Here is a 26,540-nt window from a genome sequence, read left to right as displayed (position 1 = left end):
GTCATTCGATTAAGATAAGTATATTTCTAGATCTAAGTTCATTGTTTAATTTTTGGAGACAGGTTTTGAGTTACTGTGCATGCATTGTTCCCCATAAAGCCCATAATCGAGTGATAAGCCTCAGATTATGGTTGGAAATGCTAAAGATTAAAAAAAGGAAGCAAGTGGAAACAATATATGGTTTGGTATTTTGCTAGAAATTAAAGTATCATATATTTACCCAGATATTTTTCTCATGTAAGGTGTTTTGGATGAAGTATATTTTCTTTGAGGGGTGTATGTATTATAGCGGCCGCCTGTATATATGATTACGCTAACCTCGGAAGGGGGTTTGGCGGGGCGAAACAACCCGTCCCCCATTAGGTAAGTAGGTAATGACATGGCTTGTAGGTTAGGTAAGGGAGGGGGAATGTAATAGTTGATGTCAAATTTTTAATCCAAATTGGAGGAACTGGCCGCTGATATACAAAGGCTCCCTTTTTTTTATATTATACGAGACTTGTCTTTATATTACTTTGAAGCAAGTATAGCCATCGGTATTGTATGTGGGCTTAAGGATCAATTTTTGGAGCGGTTGTAGATAGTCTGGTATGGGTCGACAAAGATATCCCGTTTTATATTGAAGATCAAAGTTATATAGCCTAACCTAACCTCCCCTTCTTCCCTTAGCAAGGGAATGTAAAGAAAGGAAAGTTTTGTACAATGTAGACGAGACAACTAGAGCTAACGAAGACGTTGGCAGAGGTAGAAAGTAGAGGAAGTTCTTTTCTTTAGGTTATTTTTGTCACATTCTCAATTGAATGAAATTCTTTTGACAATTGATTGGGTTTTGAATATCTTGCTATGGTTAATTTAGAGGTGTCTAGCCCAAAACCATGTTTCTTATAGCACCCAACGTTGTCTCCGCTCAAACATTTAAAAACATTTAAATCTAGTTTAATAGTGACGGCACAAATTGATAGACTTGGTTATTCTAATGTTTAACCAATATTGATAAAACAAGGATTTAAGAATTATTTAATAACTGTTTCGTATTTTCCAGGTTCCTGGTTGATGCCGCTGGAAAGAGGCTAAGGAGGCTTAGACACCATAGGGGGACTGACATGGAAAGGATGATGCCCTTGAAAAAAATTTTAAAGGTATATATCATTTTGTTAAGCATGTTGTATACAATGGCTGGCGAGAAGCTGATGTAATATTCGCCTTATCGGTTCCAACATGGAATCCATAACTTAAGTGTTTAGAAACTATAACCTTTAATCAAAGGTTTTGTTTGGTACTTGTGTTTGTGAGTGTGTGATTTTTCATTGCTCCAATAGTAATTTGGTCTCTGAAGTTTTTTTCAGTACCAAACATTTTGGCAGTAGCCATGTCATTCACATTTATTATTATTATTATTATTATTATTACTATCCAAGCTACAACCCTAGTTGGAAAAGCAAAATGCTATAAGCCCAGGGGCTCCAACAGGGAAAAATAGCCCAGTGAGGAAAGAAGTAAGGAAATAAATAAATGAAGAGAACAAATTAACAATAAATCATTCTAAAATAAGTAACAACATCAAAACAGACATGTCATGTATAAACTATTAACAACATCAAAAACAAATATGTCATAAATAAACTATAAAAAGACTCATGTCTGCCTGGTCAACAAAAAAGCATTTGCTCCAACTTTGAACTTTTGAAGTTCTACTGATTCAGCCACCTGATTAGGAAGATCATTCCACAACTTGGTAACAGCTGGAATAAAACTTCTAGAGTACTGCGTAGTATTGATCCTCATGATGGAGAAGGCCTGGCTATTAGAATTAACTGCCTGCCTAGTATTACGAACAGGATAGAATTGTCCAGGGAGATCTGAATGTAAAGGATGGTCAGAGTTATGAAAAATCTTATGCATAATAGGATAATATTGGTGAAACCGCTATTAATAGACTTTGTCATTCCAATGTTCTAGCCAATATAAGTTCTAAAAAGGATTTAAGAATCTTTTATTAATTGGTTCATATTTTTCAGGTTTGTTTTATGCTGACAGGTACCACTAGCTGCCCCCTACCCAAGCTATGGGTAAGGTTACCACCTCGCTCCAAAAGTCTAATTGGCGGCTACCTATCGGCTTTGCCCAAGATACAGCCGTATATTAATAACTACAGGTTAGTATTAGTTAGGGAAAAATACAAATTATCTACGAATTTGTCATATTTTATTAACTGTGTTGTATACAACGGCTGACAAGCTGGTGTAATACTTTCCTTTTTGGTTCAACATAAAATGCTTTACTTGGTGTTTATCATGAGTTTATCAACTCTAAACTTAAATCAAATGTTTTTTAATTGGGTAATAATCTATCCTTCAAGGTGTGGCACTAGTTAGACTCAATATTGTGAGTTAAGTCTTGCCAGGTTTTTTTATTCTATTTTATTTTTAAGGTAGCTCATGAATGGCAAGACCAATGGACAGTGACATTGGCCTAGAGACTGACCCCAAGCCCCCCTCCACCCAAGCAAGAATCAAGGAGGGCCAGGTAATGGCTGGTGATGACTCGGCAGATAGACTTATAGCTCTCCCAAACCCCCTATCCTTAGCTAAGGATGGTGAGGTTGCAGCGGCCTAGGAAACTAAGGAGCTTGAGTGGGACTCGAACCCTAGTCAGGGACATTACCACATGGACCACCACATGGTTACCAGAGAAACCTTGCTGTTGAGATTTTCTTCCCAGTGTAAGTTTTTTTTTATGAGTACCAAGAATTCTGGCAGTAGCCTTGCCATTCATACTAGAGAAAAGGTTTTGGTGCAAAACACACATCAGACTTAAGATCTTTTGGTATCGTTGTGCTGTTAGGTGAGTGTTTATGATGTAACTTATTGTTTTATCATGTTTAGGTAAATGAAATATCTGTGATTATTTGTGGTATAAATATTTTGCCTAATGAACATGATGGAAGTTTGAGACTTTTTTTTTTTTTTTAGCCGATACTACGCATCACCAAACTTATTTTCTATTTCAGGTTTTTTTTATATCTAAATTTTTCACGCTCTTTGCTTTCATTAGATGTTAGCAGTAATTGCCAAGTATTTTTGAGTTCTTTGCTTTTGAAAGTCTTAACCTAGTTTATAAGTTATTGAATTTAGTAGTCAATGCAGAAACTACACAATTTCTGACAAAAATAAAAACTCAACAAGGACCTGGTGATCCTTTTTATTTTGAGGTGCTGTTCCCCAAATAGGGTTTTATTTCCTAAAAGGACCATTGGATCCATTTTTCTAACCAATATAGGTACTAAAATGGAAAAAATAATAAAGATTTATTTAATAACTGGTTCATATTTTTTGTGCGTGGGCGGCCATTGTCAACGGGAATCGAAGGAAGAGTTGAGTGGCTCGTGAAATGTTTTAGTGATGAGGGGGAACAGAACCTGCCTCGGTCAAACCCGAAGTGAGGTAGGCCATACAAGATTACTCCTCAGTTATAAGAAACTGATAAAACCAAAGTGTCAGAAAACGAATTGTCATGTTCAAATGTAGAAAAAGTCCAGTGGAGTGACAATCCATATTTTGTAGTACTCCAGAAGTGGAATGGTGTGTGTGTTTTATGGGGTGGTGGTGGCATAGAAATACTGAGGTGCTCATATTCTTACTTATATGCTTTGAGAGATTTATGCGAAGGTCCTTTTTTGACTCTGACAAGAGACCTGAGGTCGTGTTGGCTTGCAGCACGTTGGTGCCCCTCCCTTCTTCCAATGCTCGAAAAACAGCATCAAGTGTGGGGGGGAGGACGAGAAGATATATAACCCTCCGTAGATTCTCATCTGCCACCCAGCACTCGAGATCTGTCTATTTTTCTGGTCCCATTGGGATCAGAATGTGTGGGGAATCAAATGCCTGATTGCAATTGGACTCACCGTGCCACTGGAGAGATGAAATGTTAAGGCGGCCGTTAGGAACTAGATTGGCCAGGAATGATAGGTTTGTGAGGAGACATAGCCACTTTTGGGCTGGGATTTCTTGTCTTGAAAAAAGATCTTACGACCTTTCTCAGCGTGGTTATCCTGTCGTCGGATGGGATGGTTTTGTGTACCACTGGCTACCCCCTACCCAAGCTATGGGTAAAGTTGCCACCTGGCTCCTAAAGTCTAATTGGCACCTACCTATCGTCTTTTCCCAAGATATAGACAGCCATATATAGTTAACTACCGGTTTGTATTAGGGAAAATACAAATTATCTACGAATTTGTCATATTTTGTTAACTGTGTTGTTTACAACGGCTGACAAGCTGGTGTGATACTTACCTTTTTGGTTTCAACATAAAATGCTTTACTTGGTGTTTATCATGATTTTATCAACTCTTAAACTTTAATCAAATGTTTTTTATTGGGTAGTAATCTATGCTTCAAGGTGTGGCACTAGTTGGTCTCTCAATATTGTGAGTTAAGTCTTGCCAGGTTTTTTTATTCTATTTTATTTTTAAGGTAGCTTATGAATGGCAGAACCAAGGGACAGTGACATTGGTCTCGAGACTGACCCCAAGCCCCCCTCCACCCAAGCAAGAATCAAGGAGGGCCAGGTAATGGCTGGTGATGACTCGGCAGATAGACTTATAGCTCTCCCAAACCCCCTATCCTTAGCTAAGGATGGTGAGGTTGCAGCAGCCAAGGAAACTAAGGAGCTTGAGTGGGACTCGAACCCTAGTCAGGGACATTACCACATCGACCACCACATGCTTACCAGAGTAACCTTGCTGTTGAGATTTTCTTCCCAGTGTAAGTTTTTTTTTATGAGTACCAAGAATTCTGGCAGTAGCCTTGCCATTCATACTAGAGAAAAGGTTTTGGTGCAAAACACACATTCAATGGTGAAGAATTTGATGTTTCCAGACTTGAGATCTTTTATCGTTGTGCTGTTAGGTGAGTGTTTATGATGTAACTTATTGTTTTATCATGTTTAGGTAAATGAAATATCTGTGATTATTTGTGGTATAAATATTTTGCCTAATGAACATGATGGATGTTTGAAACATTATTTTGACTTTTTTTTTTTTCTTTTAGCCAATACTATGCATCACCAAACTTATTTTCTATTTCAGGTTTTTTTTTATATCTAAATTTTTCGCGCTCTTTGCTTTCATTAGATGTTTGCAGTAATTGCCAAGTATTTTTGAGTTATTTGCTTTTGAAAGTCTTAACCTAGTTTATAAGTTATTGAATTTAGTAGTCAATGCAGAAACTACACAATTTCTGACAAAAAAAACTCAACAAGGACCTGGTGATCCTTTTTATTTTGAGGTGCTGTGCCCCAAATACGGTTTTATTTCCTAAAACGACCATTGGATCCATTTTTCTAACCAATATAGGTACTAAAATGGAAAAAATAATAAAGATTTATTTAATAACTGGTTCATATTTTTTGTGCGTGGGCGGCCATTGTCAACGGGAATCGAAGGAAGAGTTGAGTGGCTCGTGAAATGTTTTAGTGATGAGGGGGAACAGAACCTGCCTCGTTCAAACCCAAAGTCTGGTGGGCCATACAAGATTACTCCTCAGTTATAAGAAACTGATAAAACCAAAGTGTCAGAAAACGAATTGTCATGTTCAAATGTAGAAAAAGTCCAGTGGAGTGACAATCCATATTTTGTAGTACTCCAGAAGTGGAATGGTGTGTGTGTTTTATGGGGTGGTGGTGGCATAGAAATACTGAGGTGCTCATATTCTTACTTATATGCTTTGAGAGATTTAAGCGAAGGTCCTTTTTTTACTCTGACAAGAGACCTGAGGTCGTATTGGGTTGCAGCACGTTGGTGCCCCTCCCTTCTTTCAATGCGTCGAAAAACAGCATCAAGTGCGGGGGGAGGACGAGAAGATATATAACCCTCCGTAGATTCTCATCTGCCACCCACCACTCGAGGTCTGTCTATTTTTCTGGTCCCATTGGGATCAGAATGTGTGGGGAATCAAATGCCTGATTGCAATTGGACTCACTGTGTCACTGGAGAGATGAAATGTTAAGGCGGCCGTTAGGAACTAGACTGGCCAGGAATGAAAGGTTTGTGAGGAGACGTAGCCACTTTTGGGCTGGGATTTCTTGTCGTCTTGAAAAAAGATCTTACGACCCTTCTCAGCGTGGTTATCCTGTCGTCGGATGGGATGGTTTTGTGTACCACTGGCTACCCCCTACCCAAGCTATGGGTAAAGTTGCCACCTGGCTCCTAAAGTCTAATTGGCACCTACCTATCGTCTTTGCCCAAGATATAGACAGCCATATATAGATAACTACAGGTTTCTATTAGGGAAAAATACAAATTATCTACGAATTTGTCATATTTTGTTAACTGTGTTGTATACAGTGACTGACAATCTGGTGTAATACTTACCTTTTTGGTTCAACATAAAATGCTTTACTTGGTGTTTATCATGATTTTATCAACTCTAAACTTTAATCAAAGGTTTTTTAATTGGGTTAGTACTAATCTATGCTTCAAGGTGTGGCACTAGTTGGTCTCTCAATATTGTGAGGTAAGTCTTGCCAGGTTTTTTTATTCTATTTTATTTTTAAGGTAGCTCATGAATGGCAGGACCAAGGGACAGTGACATTGGCTTAGAGACTGACCCCAAGCCCCCCTCCACCCAAGCAAGAATCAAGGAGGGCCAGGTAATGGCTGGTGATGACTCGGCAGATAGACTTATAGCTCTCCCAAACCCCCTATCCTTAGCTAAGGATGATGAGGTTGCAGCTAACAAGGAAACTAAGGGGCTTGAGAGTGGGACTCGAACCCTAGTCAGGGACATACCAGAGAAACCTTGCTGTTGAGATTTTCTTCCCAGTGTAAGTTTTTTTTATCAGTGCCAAGAATTCTGGCAGTAGCCTTGCCATTCATACTAGAGAAAAGTTTTGGGTGCAAAACACACATTCAATGATGTAACTTATTGTTTTATCATGTTTAGGTAAATGAAATATCTGTGATTATTTGTGGTAGAAATATTTTGCCTAATGAAAATGATGGAAGTTTGAGACTTTTTTTTTTTTTTTAGCCGATACTACGCATCACCAAACTTATTTTCTATTTCAGGTTTTTTTTATATCTAAATTTTTCACGCTCTTTGCTTTCATTAGATGTTTGCAGTAATTGCCAAGTATTTTTGAGTTATTTGCTTTTGAAAGTCTTAACCTAGTTTATAAGTTATTGAATTTAGTAGTCAATGCAGAAACTACACAATTTCTGACAAAAATAAAAACTCAACGAGGACCTGGTGATCCTTTTTATTTTGAGGTGCTGTTCCCCAAATACGGTTTTATTTCCTAAAACGACAATTGGATCCATTTTTCTAACCAATATAGGTACTAAAATGGAAAAAATAATAAAGATTTATTTAATAACTGGTTCATATTTTTTGTGCGTGTGGGGCCATTGTCAACGGGTATTGAAGGGAGAGTTGAGTGGCTCGTGAAATGTTTTAGTGATGAGGGGGAACAGAACCTGCCTCGGTCAAACCCGAAGTCTGGTGGGCCATACAAGATTACTCCTCGGTTGTAAGAAACTGATAAAACCAAAGTGTCAGAAAACGAATTGTCATGTTCAAATGTAGAAAAAGTCCAGTAGAGTGACAATCCATATTTTGTAGTACTCCAGAAGTGGAATGGTGTGTGTGTTTTATGGGGTGGTGGTGGTATAGAAATACGGAGGGGCTCATATTCTTACTTATATGCTTTGAGAGATTTATGCGAAGGTCCTTTTTTGACTCTGACAAGAGACCTGAGGTCGTGTTGGGTTGCAGCACGTTGGTGCCCCTCCCTTCTTTCAATGCGTCGAAAAACAGCATCAAGTGCGGGGGGAGGACGAGAAGATATATAACCCTCCGTAGATTCTCATCTGCCACCCACCACTTGAGGTCTGTCTATTTTTCTGGTCCCATTGGGATCAGAATGTGTGGGGAATCAAATGCCTGATTGCAATTGGACTCAGTGTCACTGGAGAGATGAAATGTTAAGGCGGCCGTTAGGAACTAGACTGGCCAGGAATGAAAGGTTTGTGAGGAGACGTAGCCACTTTTGGGCTGGGATTTCTTGTCGTCTTGAAAAAAGATCTTACGACCTTTCTCAGCGTGGTTATCCTGTCGTCGGATGGGATGGTTTTGTGTACCACTGGCTACCCCCTACCCAAGCTATGGGTAAAGTTGCCACCTGGCTCCTAAAGTCTAATTGGCACCTACCTATCGTCTTTGCCCAAGATATAGACAGCCATATATAGATAACTACAGGTTTGTATTAGGGAAAAATACAAATTATCTACGAATTTGTCATATTTTGTTAACTGTGTTGTTTACAACGGCTGACAAGCTGGTGTAATACTTACCTTTTTGATTAAACATAAAATGCTTTATTTGGTGTTTATCATGATTTTATCAACTCTAAACTTTAATCAAAGGTTTTTTAATTGGGTTAGTACTAATCTATGCTTTAAGGTGTGTCACTAGTTGGTCTCTCAATATTGTGAGGTAAGTCTTGCCAGGTTTTTTTATTCTATTTTATTTTTAAGGTAGCTCATGAATGGCAGGACCAAGGGACAGTGACATTGCTGTTGTTATCATCAGAGTCGTCTTCATATGTAATTTTTGCATGTAGAATTTTATATCTTTTTCAGGAAATCATATTTTTTTTTACATTTTTTTTTTCAGAACTTAATCAGGAAAAATTGAATCTTCCTAATTTTTTTAGCTACCACCACTTGTTTTTTTAATTTATTAAACTTTATATAAGAAATATGTGTTACTTCTCATTTCAGAATAGGATCTACTGTACATGGTAATCCCAGCATCATTGCATGTTGGAAAGGATATTTTCTAAAAGGTTTTCGCCATCACTCACCTTATTCCGTTCGGAACATCGGGAAACGCCTGTAAGCTACTCCGCGTTCCCACTCTGTTTACCATGGGATTTAGGACGAGAATCCTTGCCAGGAAGGACTAAGACTCCTGAGGAACGTGAGAAACGAACATAATGGAACCCTGACCTAAGGTTATCATGCAAGTGATTTAACCAGTTGCAGACGTACCGTGAGGTATTAGGAGTACCAGCGATAAACTCTCCCAGAAGACATTGCAGAATCTTGCAATTTAGTGTTCCAAAGCTCTTAAAAGGTTTTAAGAAAAGGGCTATCTATAAAATGAAGAATAGGGAGTTTTAACCCAAATATTTTCCACTGCATTCTTAGGAGGTCCTGAAATCTCAGTCATGACTAGAAAAGTGTAAACTATAATGTGATCTGCTAGAAGATGTCTGTTTTAAGCACACAATTGCCAATATGATGTGAAGATGTGTGGTTTTAGCACACAAACTCCACTGTCTGTGCTTGCAAGAAGATGAGTCTCCTACTCTAGTTGAGGGTTAGAGTAGGAACAAAAGGAGAAAAATATCTCTGGCAGGGATATTTCAATATGACCTAGTGGGAAGGAAGAGGTTTGCCTTCATGGAATGCTAGTGTTTCACAAACCAACATCATTCCTCAACCACATTTATTCCTCCCATTTTATAGAACCATGTGGTTTGACACAAGGTGTAACAACTAGCTCTTAAGGATGGATTTCAAAATGCATGCTACAAACAAGGTCGTCGTCAAAGTCATCGTCATTGAGTTCGTCTAAGTCTTCGTCGTTATCATCAGAGTCGTCTTCATATGTAATTTTTGCATGTAGAATTTTATATCTTTCAGGAAATCTTATAATTTTTTTTTTTACATTTTTTTCAGAACTTAATCCGGAAAAATTTCATCTATCTAATTGTTTTAGCTACCACCACTTGTTTTTTTAATTTATTAAACTTTATATAAGAAATATGTGTTACTTCTCATTTCAGAGTACGATCTACTGTACATGGTGATCCCAGCATCATCGCATGTTGGAAAGGATATTATATGAAGGTTTTCGCCATCACTCAACTTATTCCATTCGGAACATCGGGAAACGCCTGTAAGCTACTCCCCGTTCCCACTCTGTTTACCCTCTGATTTAGGTCGAGAATCCTCGCCAGGAAGGACAAGACTCCTGAGGAACGTGAGAAACGAACGTTATGGAACCCTGTAAGGTCGTTCTGCAAGTGATTAACCAGTTTCAGACGTACCGTGAGGTATTAGGATTACCTGCGATAAACTTTCCCAGAAGACATTGCAGAATCTTGCAATTAGTGTTCCAAAGCTCTTGAAAGGTTTTAAGATTAGAGCTATCTATAAAATAAAGAATAGGGAGTTTTAACCCAAATATTTTGCACTGCACTCTTAGGCGGTCCTGGAATCTCACAGACTTGACTAGGAAAGTGTAAACTATAATGTGATCTGCTAGAAGATGTCTGATTCAAGCACACAATTGCCAATATGATGTGATGTGTGATTTTAGCACACAAACTCCACTATCTGTGCTTGCAAGAAGATGAGTCTCCTACTCTAGTTGAGGGTTAGAGTAGGAACAAAAGGAGAAAAATATCTCCGGGTGGGATATTTCAACATCACCTAGTGGGAAGGAAGAGGTTTGCCTTCATGGAATGCTAGTGTTTTACAAACACCAACTTCGTGGAATGCTAGTGTTTTATCAACACCAACTTCGTGGAATGCTAGTGTTTCACAAACACCAACTTCATTCCTCAACCACATTTATTCCTCCCATTTTATAGGATCATGTGGTTCGACTAAAGGTGCATCAAGTTTCTCTTCTTGGTGGATGCATTTCAAAATGCATGCTACAAACAAGATCGTCATTGATGTTGTTATATTCGAAGTCTTAGTTGTCTTCGTCGTAATCATCAGTCGTCGTCTTCATATTTGATTTTTGCATTTAGAATTTATATCTTTTTCAGGAAATCTTATAATTTTTTTTTTTACATTTTTTTCAGAACTTAATCCGGAAAAATTTCATCTATCTAATTGTTTTAGCTACCACCACTTGTTTTTTTGATTTATTAAACTTTATATAAGAAATATGTGTTACTTCTCATTTCAGAGTACGATCTACTGTACATGGTGATCCCAGCATCATCGCATGTTGGAAAGGATATTTTATGAAGGTTTTCGCCATCACTCGACTTATTCCATTCGGAACATCGGGAAACGCCTGTAAGCTACTCCCCGTTCCCACTCTGTTTACCCTCTGATTTAGGTCGAGAATCCTCGCCAGGAAGGACAAGACTCCTGAGGAACGTGAGAAACGAACGTTATGGAACCCTGTAAGGTCGTTCTGCAAGTGATTAACCAGTTTCAGACGTACCGTGAGGTATTAGGATTACCTGCGATAAACTTTCCCAGAAGACATTGCAGAATCTTGCAATTAGTGTTCCAAAGCTCTTGAAAGGTTTTAAGATTAGGGCTATCTATAAAATAAAGAATAGGGAGTTTTAACCCAAATATTTTGCACTGCATTCTTAGGCGGTCCTGGAATCTCACAGACTTGACTAGGAAAGTGTAAACTATAATGTGATCTGCTAGAAGATGTCTGATTCAAGCACACAATTGCCAATATGATGTGATGTGTGATTTTAGCACACAAACTCCACTATCTGTGCTTGCAAGAAGATGAGTCTCCTACTCTAGTTGAGGGTTAGAGTAGGAACAAAAGGAGAAAAATATCTCCGGGTGGGATATTTCAACATCACCTAGTGGGAAGGAAGAGGTTTGCCTTCATGGAATGCTAGTGTTTTACAAACACCAACTTCGTGGAATGCTAGTGTTTTATCAACACCAACTTCGTGGAATGCTAGTGTTTCACAAACACCAACTTCATTCCTCAACCACATTTATTCCTCCCATTTTATAGGATCATGTGGTTCGACTAAAGGTGCATCAAGTTTCTCTTCTTGGTGGATGCATTTCAAAATGCATGCTACAAACAAGATCGTCATTGATGTTGTTATATTCGAAGTCTTAGTTGTCTTCGTCGTAATCATCAGAGTCGTCTTCATATTTGATTTTTGCATTTAGAATTTATATCTTTTTCAGGAAATCTTATAATTTTTTTTTACATTTTTTTTTTCAGAACTTAATCAGGAAAAATTGAATCTTCCTAATTTTTTTAGCTACCACCACTTGTTTTTTTAATTTATTAAACTTTATATAAGAAATATGTGTTACTTCTCATTTCAGAATAGGATCTACTGTACATGGTAATCCCAGCATCATTGCATGTTGGAAAGGATATTTTCTAAAAGGTTTTCGCCATCACTCACCTTATTCCGTTCGGAACATCGGGAAACGCCTGTAAGCTACTCCGCGTTCCCACTCTGTTTACCCTGGGATTTAGGACGAGAATCCTTGCCAGGAAGGACTAAGACTCCTGAGGAACGTGAGAAACGAACATAATGGAACCCTGACCTAAGGTTATCATGCAAGTGATTTAACCAGTTGCAGACGTACCGTGAGGTATTAGGAGTACCTGCGATAAACTTTCCCAGAAGACATTGCAGAATCTTGCAATTAGTGTTCCAAAGCTCTTAAAAGGTTTTAAGAAAAGGGCTATCTATAAAATGAAGAATAGGGAGTTTTAACCCAAATATTTTGCACTGCATTCTTAGGAGGTCCTGGAATCTCCCAGTCATGACTAGAAAAGTGTAAACTATAATGTGATCTGCTAGATGATGTCTGATTCAAGCACAATTGCCACTATGATGTGACCTGCCAGAAGATGTGTGGTTTTAGCACACAAACTCCACTATCTGTGCTTGCAAGAAGATGAGTCTCCTACTCTAGTGGAGGGTTAAAGTAGGAACAAAAGGAGAAAAATATCTCTGGCAGGGATATTTCAATATCTCCTAGTGTTAAGGAAGAGGTTTGCCTTCTTGGAATGCTAGTGTTTTACAAACACCAACATCATTCCTCAACCACATTTATTCCTCCCACTTTATAGAACCATGTGGTTTGACTCAAGGTGTAACAACTAGCTCTTATGGATGGATTGCAAAATGCATACTACGAACAAGGTCGTCGTTGAAGTTATCAGAGTTAATTTTATCTTCATATTGAAGCATTCGTCAAAGTCTTCGTCATTGAGTTCGTCTAAGTCTTCGTCGTCATCAGAGTCATCTTTATATGTAATTTTTGCTTGTAGAATTTTTTATCTTTTTCAGAAAACCTTATAATTATTTTTTTTACATTTTCTTTTCAGAACTTAAACCAGAAAAATTAATCTTTCTAATTGTGGTCTAGCTACCACCATTTTGTTTTTAATTTATTTAAAGTTATTTTATAGAAATATTTATTATTTCTCATTTCAGAGTACGATCTATGGTACATGGTGATCCCTACGTCATTGCTTGTTAACCTAAACTGACTGGAATAAATTTCTTTTCTCTTTTTCTGTTTCAGGAGAGCCTGCCTGTGAGGTCCAACCACGCCACTTTGTCCAGGGCGTGACGGGCGCCGTTGCGGCACCTTCATGTCCTCGGAGTAGCCAGATCCACAATCTCTGTCCTTCGTGCCGAGGTCACTCGTATTAGAAGGAATCTCCTTGTGTGTGCTGGAAGTGTTCGCCCTCCCAGTGGCTGAGGTTTGGTAGGCAGAAGAAAAAGAAGTTTAAAATGGATTCTCTCCGTTTGAGGTAATACTCGTAGGGGAAGAAGTCGAGTACGAGTGGCGGCCTGGCAACGCTGGGACAACTTCGTTTGGGAGGAGTTCGTTTGGGGTCTCCTCCCGTTGTCTCCCCTAGAGAGGCAGTGAGGGATTCATCCGCAGGGAAGTCCCTCTCAGACGACGCTGTTTGTCTGCTCTGGCCCTCCTTTGGGTTGATGCGTTCCCCGTCAAAGGAGAAGCTACTTAAGGTCTTGCGTCTTGGTCCTCTTCTGCGCTCTCTTAATAGGTCCGCGAACGTACCTATTAGTCCGGACCTTTCTTCATGTCTGAAGGAACGTGTTCCCTTACCCCAGAGGTTATCATCTATGTCAACTGGAGCTGCTGTAGTTCCCCCCAGCCACCCTCGAGTGGGTAGGCAGGGTTGCCACCTCGCAGTTGAAATCTAATGGCTACCTTTCAGCTATGCTGAAAGATAATCCACATGAATAACTCAGGGTCTGTATTAGTTAGGGAAAAATACAAATTATCTATGAATTTGTCATTTTCAGTGACTTTTGTTTTTAGCTGTAGATGTTTTTCTGGCAGGTTTTATTATGAATAGTTGTCCTGACTCTGAATACAAACTTTCCACTCTTCAACCTAGCATTGTTATTTCGGCTGAGGTGAAAACTAGTCAAAACTAAAGTTAACCAGGGTTTAAGTAACCCGGTAGTTAGCGGGGGTGTGTTCACCCACTGCTCCCCCCAGCACTGGTGACTCGGTCACTTTTTATTTTGGCTCAGTAGAGTGTAGATGTGTCTCACTCTCCCGTTAACCTAAGCTAGCTGGAACTAATTTCTTTTCTCTCTTTCTTTTTCAGGTGTTCCTACCCGTGAGGTCCAACCATGCCACTTTTTGCAGGCCGTGAAGGGCGCCGTTACGGCACTTTCATGTCCTCGGAGTAGCCAGATTGGGTACAAATAATGACACAATTACTGCAATTGATGGTGTAAAACGTAATTGTAAGAAAGGAAGTTAAACCGAGGGGTTTTTGGAGGTGTAAACGTTGTCATAATTCAGTCGTGTTCTGAAATTTCTGCCTTCAGTGCACACAAACCCATTATCTCATAACCTAACCTAGTCTGTCATTTTGTGTTTTCATGTTGGTTATTAATGGATTTACTAAATGCCAATTGCTGAACATGTGAATTTTCATCAGGTTTGGACAACGCAAAGTGTGGCTAAAGGTACTCAGACTGTATAGTACTGTAACCTTTACTGCAGTGCATAGGTAACAAACAGTACTGAAGTACAGTACTGCAAGTGTTGACAGCATTGTTTAGTACTGAAGTACAGTACTGCAAGTGTTGACAGCATTATTTTGAAGTGACTACTTGAGGCATCCATTTGCTCCTTCTGCGCACAATACGTAGATAGTACTGTAACCTTTACTGCAGTGCATAGGTAACAAACAGTACTGCAAGTGTTGACAGCATTGTTTAGTACTGAAGTACAGTACTGCAAGTGTTGACAGCATTGTTTAGTACTGAAGTACAGTACTGCAAGTGTTGACAGCATTGTTTTGAAGTGACTACTTGAGGCATCCATTTGCTCCTTCTGCGCACAATACGTAGATGGCTAGATAAGAACTTGGAGATCATTCAACAAGCAATTTATATTGGGTGGTTTAGTGAGGAGTATTTTATGATACTGTACTGGGTATCTTCCAGCAGCCAGTATATAGTCACAGATAATAGAATTAGAGAGATGATTTGCTTAACCCTTTTACCCCAAAGGACGTACTGGTATGTTTCACAAAACTCATCCCTTTACCCCCATGGACATACCGGTACGTCCTTGCAAAAAAATGCTATAAAAATATTTTTTTCATATTTTTGAAAAATTTTTGAGAAAATTCTGGCATTTTCCAAGAGAATGAGACCAACCTGACCTCTCTATGACAAAAATTAAGGCTGTTAGGGCAATTTAAAAATATACTGCAAAATGTGCTGGGGGAAAAAATAACCCCTTGCGGGTTAAGGGTTGGAAATTTCCAAATAGACTGGGGGTAAAAGGGTTAACTGTAGTTTTATTGATAAATTTCAGCATCAACTATCGAGTCCCTTCATTTTACTTGCTTTTGAAAGCTGCTGTGCCTTAATTTAGTTTGTCTTTTTTGCTGTCGGACTCTAGGCTCTTCTACTTGACTATTATAACAGCTTGCTTTCTCCCACCCTGCTGTCTTGCCTCTTTGTACTTCATATGGGCTAGATTCTATATATCCAATTGAAATCCTGTCGAGGTGTGTTGTTGAAAGTCGTCAAGTATTGAATGGGGTAGTTTGTAGCGCTACGGCCAAGCGTCCTAATTTGCTTATTATCGCTCCGACTGTTATCTTGTATAGAATAAAAACGTTTGGAAATGGTCTACGGATCTTAAATATGTGCTTAAAACGCACACTTTTATGTTTTTTGCCGAAAACCCTAAATTACCTGAAAATTTGTGGCTCGAGTTCTTACTCCGGCCACGAATCTTCTCGCTCCCGTAGTAGGTAAAGGGGGGTCCGGGGGGGCGAAGCCCCCCCTGGGTAAGGATACGGCTTTTAGCATAGGTTAGGTGGGTTTTTTAAGTTAGCTTCTCCCGTCAAAATCGTTTTTAGAACGACGGCCACAGTTCAGAAAATTCCAGTTTTCTACGAACTTGATTTTAGAAAGACGGCCACAGTCCACCCCACTTTATAATATTCCCATTTTCTATGAAGGAAAACGGATCTGGCCGTCATCCTACAAAGGCTCCATTGAATGTATTTTTTTTTTTCCATTTGGCCTTTTCGTCTTTCAGTTTAATGAAATTGTAACTGCCATTGTTTTTCAATTTTTAATTACTAATTATTCATTGTGTGGGAGGGTGGGCTGTGCCACCCTAGCAGTACCAGCCAAACTCGATTGAGTCCCTTGTCAGGCTGGGAGGAGCATAGAGAGGAGATGTCCCCTTTTTTGTTTCATTTGTTTGATGTTGGCTACCCCCCAAGATTGGGTTAAGTGCCTTAGTGTATGTATGTATGTAATTATTCATTCATTTGTAGATATATTTAGGATTTTTTTAGTATTTATTCTCGTGTCTTTAAATGTTGTAGTAAAATCTGGTTTTTCGCTTAGTAATAAGTGAATTTGATATTGAGTGAACAAAAAAGGTCAATGTTTTTAATACTTAATTTATTTCTACAGGTAATTCTTCACTGTCGGCAATACAGTACGTCTTATTCAAGTTGATCTGACTCAAGATTTGAAGTAAATTTCAAGATTATGCATCAAGAAGAATTTAAGCATCTTTACCCAGTTAACAAATATGGTAGAAATTTTCTTATCACCCTATGTGGAATTTTAAATAGACATTGGCTTGATAATTTTTTTTTTTCTTAAGCACCGCATTTAGAGTTCAGTTGTCTTTTAATTTCTATGTAAACTCATTGCCTTCATTCAATTAAAAGTTATAGGGTATCTAGTGTGGTCTTAAGACCGGCAAGTATGAAGTTATGCTACTTCACACTCATTACAAAAGATTGTTCCAAATCAATGATTTGTCTAAATGTGAAGCATTTATAATTGGTCTGTTCACAAACCTCTATGTATTGGTTACCCTTGGGTGTCTTCACCCTTATTACTGGAAAGGGATACTAATTGTCAAAATTTATTGTTACCATTTTATTTGTAAGAAAATTGGGTATTTGTCTTTAAAAATCTGTTGATTTTGAATGTGCCATTATTTTATTGAAACTTCCTGGAATTCATGTGCTATTAATTCTAAAGCCAGGAGCCCTCTTAATGAGAGAATGCCTTGATGAAGTCGGTGAGCTTCAGCACAGCATTTCATTCCCATGCTGAAACTTGGTGAGGGGCAAGAGGGCTCTTGAACTTGGGAAAATTGCTCCTCCATTTCGAATCTAAATTTCTCTTTCATCTTTTTCTTTCAATATTAATTCGACCTTCTCCTAATTTTATAAACTTTTTCTTGTTGCTTTACCAACTCCACGAGAAAAATTTCCCTTATATATGTATATATGTATTTATTGATTTTTCTTTTTCTTTTGGCTTGGATGTTTCTACAGCCATTATAGCCGCTGGCATGGATGTTTTTACATTTGTTATTGCTGCCCTGCTTTGATGAATTGGAGAAGGTGTAGTGGTTGGGAGGTATTTGCATTCAGAGCTATATGTGAGAGTATTGGATGATCTCAGCCATCCCGAAGATGGTTTGGACCTTTTTGGCGGAATTATTCTCAAGTGTTGGGTCTTCGGAATCCAGGGGGATCCAATGCTTGGTGTAGGACTCTCAGCTTTTGGCCGGAAGCCCGTCGTTACAGATATGGGGAGGATGATTCCATAGTTTCTTGGTCTCAGTCCTATCAGGCGGGTTCAGCTTACACCTGTGCCTCTATATCTGTTTTGATGCTATCCTTCGGGTAGGGTATGGAGTATGGAGTGGACCATCTGGGAAGTATACTCTCATTGTGCCGATAGTGGAGAGTGCAAATTTCCTTTCTGACGTGTGATGGCCTAATATTTTCGAGCAGGTACATCAAACTAACCCTTTTCTCTCTCGTCTAATGGATAAGTAACGAACCCCCATCCCCTGGATACGCTGACTTTCCCCGGGCACTGTTGACGACCACTGCTAATTCAATTAAGGAAAATTCTGTTGACGACCTAGGAACAAAAAAGGACCCCTCTACCAATGTTTTAAAACCAATTTAATTGGGTAATAAAGGGAAACTTACAATCCTTCTTGTTACCCAAATTTCAATAAAGCATTCAGATGCTATGGAGTGATAAAAGAAATTAGAATGAAACTTGAAAATGAAAAATGGCATTCATGGATAACTTAGAATAATCATGAAGAAGCATTCAATGCAATATGTAACATCAATGATATCAAAATTAATAATTTAATGTCATGGGTGCCCTATGTGATAAGATACCAAACAGTTTGGATGTATATATACCTGCTGACTGGTTTGAGAAAGATATCGATTTAACTATGCTCCCCCAAAGAAAGCCAAAACCAACAAGCCACTTGTTGCCGAGCCTAAAGGGAGTAATGGGAATTGTTTTAAAATTAGCAAACTAATTCAGAAAAGGTAGGAACCATTGCACCAGGTGATATATCTCGCTTTGGGAAAAATAGCTTCCTAATCCATGCAAAATCATACACGCAATCAGTAATACTGTCTAACCTTAAGACAAGCAGTGATGAGCATATGTTAGATGTCAAACCCCACCTAAACTTTAGTTACAGAAGGGAAGTAGTCTTCAATAATGATCTGTCAGAATTTATAGAAGAAATACTAGCCATGTACCCGTTAACAGTGTGGAAAGTGCACAAGATTCCTGGGACGTCAATGATTATCCTTACTTTCCAGGATGCTGATGTGCCTTTTCACATCGATATTGTAAATGAAAGAATTAAAGTTAGACCTTTCAAACAAAAGCCCTTACAATGTAGGTGTGTCTGGGAATGAGAAGGCAGATTCACTGGCTAAGAAGGCTGCATCCGAGTTGCTGCCAAGAAGGTATCCCATTCCCTGTAATGATTTCTTACCTGACATCAAGAAATTGGTTTACAATAAATGGTAACAGCAATGGGATAGCCTAAATGGGAATAAAATGAGAGGTGTAACAAATGTCATATCTCCTTGCAGGTATATTATGATGCTCCGAAAATGGGAGACGTCTCTTTGTCGTCTCGGTATTGGTCACACTCGGTTGACACACAAGTTTCTGCTGAAGGGCCAACACCAACCGTATTGTGACGACTGTTTAGTACCTCTAACAGTGAGGCATTTGTTGACCGAATGCCCCAATTATAACAACTTAAGGAATAGATATTTGTTTGAGGCTTGAGGTGAGGGTGGCAGGTTCATCCTTGCCAAGATTTTTGGAAATGATGTGTCCTACTATAATACACTCCTATTATAATACTCGGGTTTGTAAAGAAAAAAGCAAATTACTTGAAAATGTGCGAGTTTTCCTAATTGTTTTCGTAATCATTATAAACGCGTAAAGTGTTTTGTAATATTTTCTAACCTGTGTAGTGTCTATTTACTGGACTCGTTTTGTATTATTATTTTTTTACCTTATTTGATTTTGGACTTTACTTTATACATGAGCATAGATTTATGTATTCCTTTTTATCCACAGAACTTTGGCTAGATTTGAGGAGAGCCAAATTATATGGCCTTGAATATGGACAGCTTTGAATTTGAGTGCTGTAACAGTTTGCAGTTCATCAGAATTTCAATATCTCCTGGTAAGTAGTGTAAATGTGTTTTATTCTTAATATAAGTAAAGGCAGTGTTCCATTTATTTTTGGGGCAGACCGCAATACTATTTTGAAATTATACGAGGCGTTGATTTTTTCCAAAATTAGTTATGGATGTGAAATATATTCTTCAGCCACCCCAAGCCGGTTGAAAATATTAGATTCAATACATCATGCAGGTATTAGATTGTCCACGGGAGCATTTAGAACATCACCTATCCCAAGTCTCCTTGTTGATGCTGGAGAGTTACCTCTAGACCTTTACCGGATGTCTTCTATTCTTCGGTATTGGTTTAGATTGCAAAGACTCCCTAACTCTCTTGCCTTTCAGACTGCAAGCCTTGTAAGACACTCATCATACTTTGAGTTGCACCCAAAATCTCCTCAACCTTATGGCTTTCGGGTGAAATGATTTTTAAATAGTCTGGATATAATTAGAAGTAAGGTACTTCCATTCAAGGTATCATCAACGCCTCCATGGAAATTACCAGAGATATCTTTTTGTAAATACTTATTGGAGTTAAGAAGAATATGCCAGACCTAGAAGCCAGGTCTCTTTTTAATGAACATGTTAAAGAACATAGAGGATCAACTTTTATCTATACTGATGGCTCCAATTCTGATGCTGGCGTTGGATTTGGAGTACATAGTAATGGTTTTAATTGTAGAGGTGCACCTCCTGTAAGAGCTTCCATATTTACTGCCGAACTGTATGGCATATTAAACGTTATTGAGAAAATAGCGTTGGAGAAGGAGGGTAATTTTACAATTTTTAGTGATGCAAGGAGTGTCCTTCAAGCTCTAGAAGTTTTTAATTCTAGCAACCGTCTAGTTTTAAAGATTTTAGAATGGCTTTTTATTATTGGACAGAGAGGTATAACAGTTCAATTTTGTTGGGTTCCAGCACATGTAGGTGTGTGTGGGAATGAGAAGGCAGATTCACTGGCTAAGAAGGCTGCATCCGAGTTGCTGCCAAGAAGGTAACCCATTCCCTGTAATGATTTCTTACCTAACATCAAGAAATTGCTTTGCAATGAATGGCAACAGCAATGGGATAGCCTAGATGGCAATAAAATGAGAGGTGTAACAAATGTCATATCTCCTTGGAGGTATATTATGATGCCCCGAAAATGGGATACGTCTCTTTGTCGTCTCGGTATTGGTCACACTCGGTTGACACACGAGTTTCTGCTGAAGGGCCAACACCAACCGTATTGTGACGACTGTTTAGTACCTCTAACAGTGAGGCATTTGTTGACCGAATGCCCCAATTATAACAACTTAAGGAATAGATATTTGTTTGAGGCTCAAGGTGAGGGTGGCAGGTTCATCCTTGCCAAGATTCTTGGACATGATGTGTCCTATGCAAGTGGCATTTTTAGATTTATTTCAGAAGCAGGTCATCTGAAAACTGTCTAACTTTTATGACATTCAACTTTTATGATTTATACTTTTTTTTATTTTATTTTATTTTTTATTTTTGTATACATAAATTAAGTGTTACCGGCATCAATGACCTTAGATGTCAGGATGCCTGAAAACTTTAAATCAATCAATCAATCCTGAAATAATGACCCACGATGCTTGCATACACATGCACGGTACGTCTGCCAGAACTTGGGAATAGTGATGCAATGTTAATTTTGCGAGCATAGCTAGCCACGGTGGAGCCCAAACCATTAGAAGGATGGAAAGTGAATCAGATGAATGTTCTAATTTCCAGCCACTTACGTAATCCGTATATCTCCAACTACATTGTGTTTATTATGCATTTATGACTATCATTACTGCAAATCACTCATTTTGGACATTTCTCACACCTAAAAACCCTGGTTTCCCCACTGGGGTCCCCCATAAAGCTTATAATAGAGTGGTGTGCCCCAATCACGGTTGGAAGTGCGAAAGAAAAAAAAAAGGGAAGCGAGTGGAAAAAGTATATGGTTTGGTATTTAGGTAGAAATTAAAGTGTCCTATATTTACCCAGATTTTTTTCTCTTATAGCGTTTATTTGAATGAAGTATTGTATGTTTTTCTCTCCTTACTGTTTAAGATTTTCCTCCCAGAGCAAATTTTTTTTCAGTACCAAACATTGTGGGAGTAGCCTTGCCATTCACATTTAGTTCTGGTTTCATAGTAAGGACACAGCAAATGATAGACTTTATTATTCTGATGTTCTAATCAATACAAGTACTTTAATATAAAACCAAAGAAATTAAGAATTATTTGATAACTGGGTTATATTTTTCAGGTTTTTGGTACATGCAACATGAAAATTGCTGACACGGGAAGGGGCCTGCCGCTTAAAGAAAGCCGACGGTACCTCCACTCTAAGACCAATTAAATAAGTGTCTAGTTCACCCCTCTGTGAGTATTTACAGGTGACTGGTACCACCCTCTACCCAAGCTATGGGTAGAGTTACCACCTTGCACCAAAAGTCTTCATTGGCTCCCTGTTTTGATAAAAGATATATCCTTATATAAATAACAGAAGGTTTGTATTAGTTAGGGAAAAATACATTTGTTCCGTAACTGGAATACAAACCACGCTATTTATTAGGGGTTATACTTTCGGCGGAGCTGAAATGACAAACCATTAAAATCTAGCGAGGGTTAACTACCCACACCGCTAGTTAACGGGGTTAGGGAGGGTTACCTTGCTACCACTCTCGTTCACACACCTGTGATTTGGTCACTTTACTTTTGGCTCGGATCGAAAGCGGTTGTTTCCTCTCCCTCCTCGCCTATTCTGGACTGCCATTGTCTTTTAACTTACTTTTTTTTATACTTGTATATATATGAAAACATTCTTAATGTTTATGTATATATGTGTATAGAAATGTGATAAGTTTCCTTTTCAGTGTTTGTGCTGTGTGTGTGATACATATACGACAACGACATTTGAGTACACTAGCAAGGTCAGCACAGTTCCACTTCGTGGGGAACAACCTCTCCCTCTCTGGTCCATCGGTCTTCTCGTCGGCATATAACCGTTAACTCGGCCGCCGCAGGGGAATTGTCATCGCCTGGACCCTCTTCATTCAACTATTGTCTTTGCTTTATCCTTTTTCCTATGGGAAACATGGATTTCTGAGCGAAGGGAATGTGGCCTTTCAAAGAATGACTACGGTCTTTCTCTTCTCGAGGTCGTTCACCTTTACAACAACATTGTTCTATTGGGGAAGCTCCTTGCCTGTGCGCAGGTTAGGTTGCTCTTCCGATTGTTTGTCTCAATTATTTTTAGTGAAAATATAATTGTATTTTAACTTTTCAGCTTTCTCCATGGGGAACACTTCCTTTCGGAGGGTCAGTGGTTCTCACTATTAGTGAATATTCTTAGCTGATTTAAATAATTGTAATTATGTTTTTATTACAGTTACTCCGCTCCCCCCTTCTCCCGTGGATGTCGACTGGGGAAGGAGGGGCGCAATACTTAATTTTATGTTGTTCCCTCGGGGTTCCTCTTCGGAGTTCCTCCCTGGGCAATTTGTTACACAATTGATTTTTTGTCGGCACAATACTTATTTTATGTTGTTCCCTCAGGGTTCCTCTTCAGAGTTCCTCCCTAGGGAATTGGTTATATTATTAGTTTTATTTTTTCCCAGTTAACTGCAGTTTTTCTTAGACTGAGAGTGCCGACGAAGCAGAGCTGTTCTGTTCATGGCCGGGGAATCTGCTGTCTCTGCCGTCCCTCAAAGGACGTCGTCATGGGCGTCATCTCTTCTCTTAGAAGTACTTCCCTGACAACATGACCAGCACTTCAGATCATCTTAGAACACTAAAGGAGGTTCGCCTCCAGGGGTTGGACAACTATCCTTCCGAGGGAAGTTTCCTCCCCAGGTGTGAGGTTGTTTCTTCCTTCAGAGGGAGAACTTCCCACATCTTGATAAATTCATCGTCTCCGACTGCTGTTGCTGCCTTCGCCCAGACTTCTCTCCCTCCTTACTGAGTTTCTCTTCCTTCAGGGGCGGAGCACGTCTCTTCTACGAAGTGCTTAGTTAAAGGTCAGCTTGCTGATCCACCGGCCCTCAATGGGCATCTTCTAGTCTCTTCTACGAAGTGTTCACCTCTCTCGTTCCCGAGAGAGGCCACTATGGGAGGATCGCTACTGTTAAAGGTCAGCTTGCTGATCCACCGGCCCTCAATGGGTGTCATCATGGGCGTCTTCTAGTCTCTTCTAGGAAGTGTTCGAACGAGAGGCCACTCATAGAGATTCCTCTTGGAAGGATCGCTACTGTTAAAGGTCAGCTTGCTGATCCACCGGGCCTCAATGGGCGTCATCATGGGTGTCTTCAAGTCTCTTCTACGAAGTATTCACCTCTCTCGTTCGCGAGAGGCCACTCATAGAGATTCCTCTTGGAAGGATCGCTACTGTTAAAGGTCAGCTTGCTAATCCAGCAGCCCTCAATGGGCGTCTTCTAGTCTCTTCTAGGAAGTGTTCGAACGAGAGGCCACTCCTAGAGATTCCTCTTGGAAGGATCGCTACTGTTAAAGGTCAGCTTGCTGATCCACCGGGCCTCAATGGGCGTCATCATGGGTGTCTTCAAGTCTCTTCTACGAAGTATTCACCTCTCTCGTTCGCGAGAGGCCACTCATAGAGATTCCTCTTGGAAGGATCGCTACTGTTAAAGGTCAGCTTGCTAATCCAGCAGCCCTCAATGGGCGTCTTCTAGTCTCTTCTAGGAAGTGTTCGAACGAGAGGCCACTCCTAGAGATTCCTCTTGGAAGGATCGCTACTGTTAAAGGTCAGCTTGCTGATCCACCGGGCCTCAATGGGCGTCATCATGGGTGTCTTCAAGTCTCTTCTACGAAGTATTCACCTCTCTCGTTCGCGAGAGGCCACTCATAGAGATTCCTCTTGGAAGGATCGCTACTGTTAAAGGTCAGCTTGCTAATCCAGCAGCCCTCAATGGGCGTCTTCTAGTCTCTTCTAGGAAGTGTTCGAACGAGAGGCCACTCATAGAGATTCCTCTTGGAAGGATCGCTACTGTTAAAGGTCAGCTTGCTGATCCACCGGGCCTCAATGGGCGTCATCATGGGTGTCTTCAAGTCTCTTCTACGAAGTATTCACCTCTCTCGTTCGCGAGAGAGGCCACTCATAGAGACACCTCTTCGGAGGATCAAGCAGACCTACCAGGACCTACCAATCTACCAGTGCAACCTTGCACTGCATTGTAGTCCTTTGGACTTCGGTCCTGGACTCTAACGCGGACCTTTTTATGGTCCCCATCTGTGGATGCTCGCCCTTCTCAAGGGCACATCCCAGTTCCTGATCGTCCTGCCACTGCTCGTCCTGCCAGCTGACCTGCCAACCTACTAGCACTACCTTCTCTTGCGCGCGCCAACAGTCTCCCGTGCGCGCGCGGGCACCAATGGTCTCCAGCGCACGCTCCAATATGCTCTCTGTACTTACCTCCAAATGATGATATTTTATATGATGATTTAGCAGAGGTCATTCAACAACTCCCTCAACCTTGGTTTAGATTGCAAAGACTCCCTAATTCTTCAGTCTTTCAGACTGCAAGCCTTGTGAGGCACCCAACATACTTTGAGATGCACCCAAAATCTCCTCAACCCTATGGCTTTCGGGTGAAACAATTATTAAACAGTCTGGATATAATTAGAAGTAAGTTACTTCCATTCAAGGTATCATCAACGCCTCCATGGAAATTACCTGACGTATCTTTTTGTAATACTTTATTGGAGTTAAGAAGAATATGACAGACCTGGAAGCCAGGTCCCTATTTAATGAACATGTTAAAGAACATAGAGGATCAACTTTTATCTATACTGATGGCTCCAAATCTGATGCTGGCGTTGGATTTGGAGTACATAGTAATGGTTTTAATTGTAGAGGTGCACTTCCTCTAACAGCTTCCATATTTACTGCTAAACTGTATGGCTTATTAACCGCTTTTGAGAAAATAGCGTTGGAGAAGGAGGGTAATTTTACAATTTTTAGTGATGCAAGGAGTGTCTTCAAGCTCTAGAAGTTTTTAATTCTAGCAACCCTCTAGTTTTAAAGATTTTAGCATGGCTTTTTATTATTGGATGGAGAGGTTTAATGGTTAGATTTTTTGGGGTTCCAGCACATGTAGGTGTGTCTGGGAATGAGAAGGCAGATTCACTGGTTAAGGAGGCTGCATCCGAGTTGCTGCCAAGAAGGTATCCCATTCCCTGTAATGATTTCTTACCTGACATCAAGAAATTGGTTTGCAATAAATGGCAACAGCAATGGGATAGTCAAGATGGCAATAAAATGAGGGAAGTAACAAATAACATATCTCCTTGGAGGTATAATATGATGCCCCGAAAATGGGAGACGTCTCTTTGTCGTCTCCGTATTGGTCACACTCGGTTGACACACGAGTTTCTGCTGAAGGGCCAACACCAACCGTATTGTGACAACTGTTTGGTACCTCTAACAGTAAGGCATTTGTTGACCGAATGCCCCAATTATAACAACTTGCGGAATAGATATTTGTTTGAGGCTCGAGGTGAGGGTGGCAAGTTCATCCTTGCCAAGATTCTTGGAAATGATGTGTCCTACCATGCAAGTGGCATTTTTAGATTTATTTCTGAAGCAGGTCTTCTGAAAAATATTTAACTTTTATGACATTCAATTTTTATGATTTTAATTGAATACTCTTTAATTTTTTATTTTGTTTCATTTTTTATTTTTGTATACATAAATTAAATGTTA

The 26,540-nt window shown here is 39.5% G+C and overlaps 1 long non-coding RNA gene across 2 annotated transcripts; it reads left to right on the top strand.

Moving 5' to 3' along the window:
- Nucleotides 1-1,036: 1,036 nt before the first annotated feature.
- On the top strand, nucleotides 1,037-22,155 carry LOC137636302 (uncharacterized). 2 transcript variants are annotated; one of them, XR_011043028.1, is made up of 6 exons: nucleotides 1,037-1,139; nucleotides 2,019-2,155; nucleotides 4,473-4,763; nucleotides 6,554-6,822; nucleotides 19,720-19,828; nucleotides 22,089-22,155. It is a non-coding gene; the product is annotated as an uncharacterized lncRNA (long non-coding RNA). The 2 variants fall into 2 exon arrangements; XR_011043027.1 differs by lacking the exon at nucleotides 4,473-4,763.
- Nucleotides 22,156-26,540: the final 4,385 nt, after the last annotated feature.

This window comes from Palaemon carinicauda, unplaced genomic scaffold (genome assembly GCF_036898095.1).
Source record: "Palaemon carinicauda isolate YSFRI2023 unplaced genomic scaffold, ASM3689809v2 scaffold269, whole genome shotgun sequence".
Classification (NCBI taxonomy): Eukaryota; Metazoa; Arthropoda; class Malacostraca; order Decapoda; family Palaemonidae; genus Palaemon; species Palaemon carinicauda.
Note: the sequence above shows the minus strand (reverse complement) of the source record. Positions and strands in the feature narration are given on the sequence as shown.